General features: G+C 31.6%; 1 long non-coding RNA gene across 1 annotated transcript; it reads right to left on the reverse strand.

The window, feature by feature from the left end:
* LOC132636638 (uncharacterized) lies at window positions 1-3,707 on the reverse strand. The gene is made up of 3 exons (XR_009581366.1): window positions 3,340-3,707; window positions 2,018-2,173; window positions 1-1,061 (listed from the first exon to the last, which is right to left on the reverse strand). It is a non-coding gene; the product is annotated as an uncharacterized LOC132636638 (long non-coding RNA).
* Window positions 3,708-7,829: the final 4,122 nt, after the last annotated feature.

A 7,829-nucleotide genomic window follows, 5' to 3' on the forward strand; every position in this document is an offset into this window, starting at 1 on the left:
GTCCTTAAAAAAGACAAAAAAGACCTCCTGATTCTAGCATGTCCTTTTTCTAATGTAGAATCCAGAGAGCATTTCTATGGCGTGAATGATTATATTGTTTTAAAATAAGGTAATGAACCTTAAAGTTAAAACAACAAAAAAGTCTTCATGAGACGTTATTGTCATGCAATATAACTGGTAAATAAATCAAAACAACAAAGTTTTCAAGAGATTCCTTTTCCTGCTTTACAAGCATCAAAATTTTGAAATCTTAAACTTAGCCCTCTCCACTCCTAATTCAAGTTAAAACATAACGTTGTGCGAAATAATTCTTGAAGCTTTAGACTGTGGGAATCAACCTATAATACCTGAAAGAACAGGAAAGTTGCATCAGGGACAATGTCGATTGTCTCAAATATAGACATGATGCCTTTCGTGTTGTACCATCAAATTCTTTGCAGTAGAGACCTTACGCCGTAATGCATCTATTATATCGGTTTTGGCTTGCTACGCAGCCTATGCTTGTCATGTAGAGCCTACACTTCTATGACACAGAAAGAAACCATTTAAACTTTTCTTTGTACTTTTGTGCTTCTCTTGATAGAAATAAAGGAATTTAAGCACAGGACCCTCTTAGAAAACCTTTGGATAGTCAACACTATATTGGAAGTTAGCTAACTCAGCTTCAGATATAGCTACACTGGTTTCCTTCGTTAAAAATGCAGACATTAGTTGATTAACATTTATAAGATTTAGACAAGGCAATCTTTTTTACTTTCCAAATGATGTGGCTAGGATATATGATCCCTTCCATGTCTTAGTTAAACACTAAATCTTTTTTTCTTTCCAAATGATGTGGCTAGGATATATGATCCCTTCCATGTCTTAGTTAAACACTAAACTTCTCCAGGATTGAATTTGTCCAACTATGAAGGTAACGAATTTATGATCTCATATATGTTTCAATAATATAAAACTTCATAAATATAAAGAAACAGGACTTAACATTCGAAAACGAAATCGAAATGAACAAAGAGATTTTAATGCCTGGAGATTACTTGCGACATCCTCTATTGTAAGTCCTGCAACATTCATCAAGTCAAAGATACTTTTAGGGACAATTTCTACAGTAGAAACACGATGTAATTAGTCAACTAACATGAGAACATCCATAATAAAGATGGACAAATACCGCTTCCATACTCTTCATCCTACCTTTTATTGTTAAGCTGCCTGTTTTAATTTACATTACTCAGTTCTCCGTTCCTAGAGTCAACTTTCAATCTCTTTATTACATGTTGTCATATGCTCTACAGTTCCTCAAGCCCGATAGGTTTCACAAAGTCACAAGTATCATGACTTAATCCCTTCATTCAAGTCTGCTATCACTATTTATTATCAATGAATGAAATAATCCTACATAGGTTATTAATATTGCAAACATTGCCCTTAATAATACTTTAACATAAAATAAAATAAAAAGGGAAAGGGAAAGGGAAAGGGAAAGGTACTCGATGCTTGGTGCTAGAATATTATATTTCATCTCATTTTATGTAACTATGATGTAATATTAGGTAAGATTCTCTAAACTTCTTCCCCTTTGGATAGATAAGGTGATAGGTAGGGTTGTCTAACCTTGGATACCAAAGGCAGTATGGATCAACATAACAGAAACTCTATACATTCGCACTCTATGAGTTAGTCAATTTGTGCCATTTGATCTCAAGAATATGTAGTCATCAAACGGACACAATAAAAAGACAACTGTTGGTCAGTTTGACTCACCTTTTAAACATGTAAGGCGAAAGTAGACGATTTCTGCCTGCCCTATAAGGTTTTAAATTATCTTAGCAGGAGGAACATGACAAACACGTACAGGATTTATTGATGAAGAAAAATACAATTCAAGGCAGAAGTTGCTTTTCTCTATGTATAAGCATAAAATTTAAGAATATTCTCCACTTTCTGCTACAAGAGAATCTTTGTATGATATTCTTATAGGACATATAATGTTGAGAGATTATGACAAAAGAATTACCAAGGCTCAGTATCCAATGTTATGGGAAAAGTTTGATCGATAGCAGAGAAGAGGTTAACAGACTTGCTTGGAGAATTTCATCAAACATGTTGGTTGCAGCAAAGTTCTCCTTCTCCCCTTGTTATTACTAATTAAATTTGTTCTTGTAGTAATTTCCTGTAATCAGTGCAAATATAATTTTAGAAGCAGAATGGAGATTATAAATCCCATCAGAATCAAACGTCTACATGGTCATCAAGAAAGAAACATAGGAAAACCAAACGGAGCACACTACATACAAATGGGAGAAGAAAACTTAAAATGAATCCAAAAAAGAAGGCCAATTCCAACTGTAACGGGAGCACAAGAAATATTACAAAGGATGAAGTAAGCTTAAAGCAGCTCTGTATTAGAAATCTGGGAAAAAAGTAGCTCTCTCTTGGAAAAACCAGGATGAACTGATAAAAAGAGCTGCTTATGAGTAAGACACGTGTTCATGGCTTGAGATTGTTTGTCATTTTCGTAATAAAATGTACGCATAGATAATGCAAGATGTACAATTTAAAAAGTTGTGTTCGTCCTTTTCCTTCTCTATGCAAGAGGTACAATTCTAAACAGCTGTGTTCGTACTACAAACTGTCATTTCAATAATAAGTAAGTACTAGCAATATATATATATATATATATGTTGCTTTTGGTACAAACATCACCAAATCAAAACCTAATGAAAAACGATGCGGATAGTCAAGAGTAGCTTACCGAGGTCTGCTCCACAAGCACAGGTTAATTTGGGGCAAAGAGAAATCAACAATTGTGCATATAAAGAAGAGACAATAGTAGTAGTAGAAGCCTTGAAGGTGATGGAATTAGAGCCCCTCAACTTGTCATAAAATTTCGTTTAGACACCTCAACTAGGATCGTAGCCAATTGAGCACCTAAAGTGTATTAAAAATATACCTATTAAACCTTCCATTAACAATTACCAAACGCTTGTGAGTGTGTGAAGATCAATCTCTGATGATGTGACAATACAACCAATAAAGAAGACACGTCAGCACCCCTATTCATATTTTACCAGTTACCACCATTAACACCTACCTTGGTGAACGAAACACAAATGATTTACCAATCTGGAACGTAAAACACATAGTTAAACGCTAAGGGGCCAAAAAAAAAACTGCTTATACTAAATTCATCATTCTTTAAGAAGTCCTTTTACTATGTTTCCTCAATGAATAAATTACAGAACCCACTAACTCAACTGTTGGCTTCTTCAATTTCTTAAGCCACTCCATTATTGCTCTCACAATCTAGAAAACGATCGGCGTCCCCAAGTACTGTACCTGAAAAGGCAGAGGTCGAGACGCAGAACTGATTTATTCACTTTTTCTTCTTCCACCAAATAGTCACAAAAACTTGGGAGAATTTTAGAGATTAAGATTTGCATATTTGTGTCCTCTTTAGTAGATGATAGAAGATCGATTAGGTCGAGGAAATAAATTTGACCAGCTCTGAATTTTCTGCTCCAGTAAAATTGAAATTTGCTTAATTTAACTTACAAGATAAATTGGGCTTATTTGCGTATAATATAAGAGGATGAAGATGAAGGGGGTTTTATTTGCAATAAGAAGAAGATGAATATTATTAGAGTGGGTTTTGTTCGATGATGAAGATGAATACCAAAGAGGAATCTGGTTGGAATTACGAAGGGGTAAAATGGGAAAAGAGAGGGATTAAAAACAAAGTCACGCGCCTAAAAACATCACATATGCCACATCAGCACCAAGGGTTTAATAGGTACATTTTTAATACATTTTAGGTGCTCAATTGGTTACACCCCTAGTTGAGGTGTCTAAATGGAATTTTATGACAAGTTTGAGGGGCTACTTATATATTTGGCCTTAAAAAAATAAAGCAGTACACGTGTATGCATAAACTTCAAAATTACACGTTTGCCCTTGTTCGGCCTTGTTGGTCCTTCCGAAACTCCCATTTCTAAATATTAGAGATTAGAGACTAGCAATATATGCCCGTGCAAACATATTATTCACTTTAATTAGCCAATCTTTAAGATTTGTATTTTGAAAAATAACTTTTAAAATCACTCTAGTTGTTATTATATATAGCAACATATACAAAATGTACTTTATGTACCATCACTTTAGTTATAATTAGAAAATGAAATTAAAAAATTAAAAAAATATGATGGAATTAAGTCTTTGAGGTGGAAAGAGTTGGACTTTTTCTCATTGTCATGACAATGAAAGTTGTTCATCGATGTGAAAAAAAAAAATTAGTAAGAATATGAGGGAAAATTAATATTTGGATTCTAGAATTTTTCTTTTAAATTCTTTAATATCTTATATGTATACCGACAGGTTGATATCCATCTCAATTAACTAACTGTTCAGATCCAAACATAAGAACCATTGTTGTATATATTGGATTTTTTAAAAGCAAAACGAATAAAATATTTTTATTAAATTAATTAAAAAATATATTATAATTTTTTATATTAACAATTATAGATAAAAAGAATTGTTACAAAGAAATCAAAATTAGAAAGATATATGTTATATCGTAAATCACTAAATTTTAATTCCGAAATGAAAATATAAAGTAATACATTTTATAAATGTAAAGAAACAATAATCAGAAAATGCAAAGGAGAGCAAAATAAGTAAAGTTGACAAAGAAGAAAAATGGAGATAAAAGTCACTCCCTCCCTTCACTTTTAATTGTCCACGTTGACATATCTAGGAGAAAAAAAAAATCTTCTTATTTTACTCTTCACATTCATTACTCGTTTTCAAATCATTTTCTAAGGCTATTGAGACAATACATCAATAAATATCGATATTATGATAAAATATATACTTCAAAAGAACGTGAAAAGTCAAAAGTGGACAAGTAAAAGTGCACGGAGGAAATAAATATGTGTAGGAGAATTAAAATTGAAGTGCATATGTGTATACATGAGAAGAGAATAAATACTCAGTACTATGACATATGTCCAAGTGGGATAAAAAAGTAGTCGGTTAAAGTATACAATGTGTATAACTTTTGGTATAAATTTGCATTGCTATTGTTCGTCCTCTCTTCATGTTTAAAGTATTGACAAAGAAGGAAAACAGGGATAAAAGCCACTCCTTCCGTTCACTTTTACTTGTCCATGTTAGCATATCGAGAGAAAGAAATTTTTGTTCTTATTATTAATTTTACCCTTCACATTAATTACTCATTTTCAAATCATTTTCCAAGGCTATTGAGAGTTACACCAATAAATATGAATATTATGGTAAAATATATACTCCCTCCGTCCTATATTACTTGCCACTTTCCCTTTTGCATCCCCTTAAGAAATCATAAATAAAAGATGTATTTTACTATCTCACCCCTATCTCTCTCAAATAAATACATTCTAATCAAAATTGACTATTTTCAAGAACATTTATTACTAAGGGTAAGACGGGAAATATTTAGTTAATTTTATCTTGGTTTTGTAAACGAACAAGTAATTTGGACATATATTTTTAGTAATGTGGCCAAGTAATATGGGACGGAGGGAGTGCTTCATTTATTAATTCTTAAAGAACGTGAAAAATCAAAAGTGAACAAAAGAAAGTGCACGGAGGAAATAAATATATGTTGGAGAATTAAAATTGAAGTGCATACGTGTATACATGAGAAGAGAATAAATATTCAGTATGTCCACGTGGGATAAAAAAGTAGTTTAGTAATGTGGCCAAGTAATATCGGACGGAGGAAGTACTTCACTTATTAATTCTTAAACAACTTAAAAAATCAAAAGTGAACATGTAAAAGTGCACAAAGGAAATAAATATGTCGGAGAATTAAAATTGAAGTGCATACATATATACATGAAAAGAGAATAAATATTCAGTACTATGACATATGTACATATGAGATAAAAAATAGTTTTAAAATATATAATGTATATAACTTTTGTTACAAAAACAAGAGAAGCAAAGGAACACAAAGAGAAAGCAGCTCGGTCCGTTTGGGGGAATGAAGAGTACGCGTGGCTTGTTTAAACAGTGGTGTTATACACGTGTTCACAGTAGAAAGCAAAGAAATTCATTAAAAGGGCCTAACTTTTAAGTACAGTTGAGATAGCTTTTTGTACAATGTGATATTGTTGTGTTCGTCCCTCCATCTCACTTACGACATTCTAATTGTTATTATATATACAAAATGTATTTTATGTACCATCACTTTAGTTGTAATTAAAATTTTTTGAGATGGAAAGAGTCAGACTTTTTTATCATTATCATGATAATAAAAGTTGTTCATTGATGTAAAAGAAAATTAGTAAGAATATGAGGGAAAATTAGTATTTTGATTCTAAATTTTTCTTTTAAATTCTTTAATATTTTATATGTATACCGACAGGTTGATATCCATTTCAATTAAGTAACCGTTCAGATCCAAAGATAAAAATCATTTTGGTGTATATATTGGATTAAAATATTTTTATTAAGTTAATTATAAAATATATTATAATTTTTTATATTAATTGTTACAAAGAAATCAAAATTAGAAAGATATATGTTATATAATTAATCACCAAATTTTAATTCTGAAATGAAAATGTAACGACCCGTTTGGTCGTTTTGAGCTTTTGACTTCTTTTCCCTAAAATACCCTTTTCGTAGTTTTAAAGGGTATTCTTGACTTGCAAAAATCGGTTGCACGATGATTTAATTGGCAGGAAAATTTTGAAATATATTTATTTAATGTGTGTGAATAGTTTATTCATAGGAATATGAGTTTCACCCATATAAGGTACAAGTTGGTAAATAATTTTTTTGAAGGAATGACTATATTTTAAAGTATAAGTTGGTGAATAATGTAATTAACTAAGTGGTCAATTGCTAACTTATACATAGTGGCTGAGTAAAAAAATTATTTTGGACAATTGTTTAGTTAGTAATTAATAGGCCAAGTTCACAACTCTTTTAACACCATAGGTTACACGGCCCATATACAAGAATGATTTAAGTTAATAGGGTTGGACATTTTTTTAGTATTAGCACAAAAACCTTAGACATCTACTCAAAACCTATGACGAATAGGAGAAATTGAGTGCCTCAGGTAAGAATCTAGTTAAAGCATTAGTTTGACTTGAATTTTATTGCTATGAAATATCTCTATTGCCACTGATTATTATTATTATTATTATATTTGCTACTGGAATGAAGTTAATACCTAATATTAATCGGAAACAAATTGTTGGTGCATGGTTCCTTTAAGTTGGGAAACAAATTTGTAGATATCTATTATGGTTTAATGATGACCAAATGATTAGAATGAATGTATTTAAATGAAAAAGTTTGGCTGCCATAATATTTGATGTAGAGAAATCACTGGGCATTGAACGTATACATGCCCAGTTTATAAATTTCATTTCTTTTGGACTAATTTAGTGACCAAATCCACCGTACTCTTCACGTTTCCTCTAAATAGGTATGGCTTAATGTTAAAAAGGATCTACAGAAACAGAATGGATGCTGGTTTTTTTCTTTTTTGTGTTGACGTTTTCTGTAGCAAATCTAGGAAAAATGAAGGGGTTATATGCATTAGGTCATTTAAGCATTAGGATAATTATGTTTGTTGGTTCAGTAAGAAACCGCTGTTGAAACAAACTGTTTGTCCTTTGTTAGCGGCATTAAGAGAGTAAGTGGATTGATAATTGGTTTCTTTGCGTAGTAATTTTGCTTGCCCGATTGTGGATAAAGAGAGGTAGAAGGTTGCTTTGTTTATGGAATGGAACGAGAAAGTAGAGTAAAAGTCTGCCAATGTGAAATTTCAG

The sequence above is a fragment of the Lycium barbarum genome, chromosome 4 (genome assembly GCF_019175385.1).
Source record: "Lycium barbarum isolate Lr01 chromosome 4, ASM1917538v2, whole genome shotgun sequence".
Lineage (NCBI taxonomy): Eukaryota > Viridiplantae > Streptophyta > Magnoliopsida > Solanales > Solanaceae > Lycium > Lycium barbarum.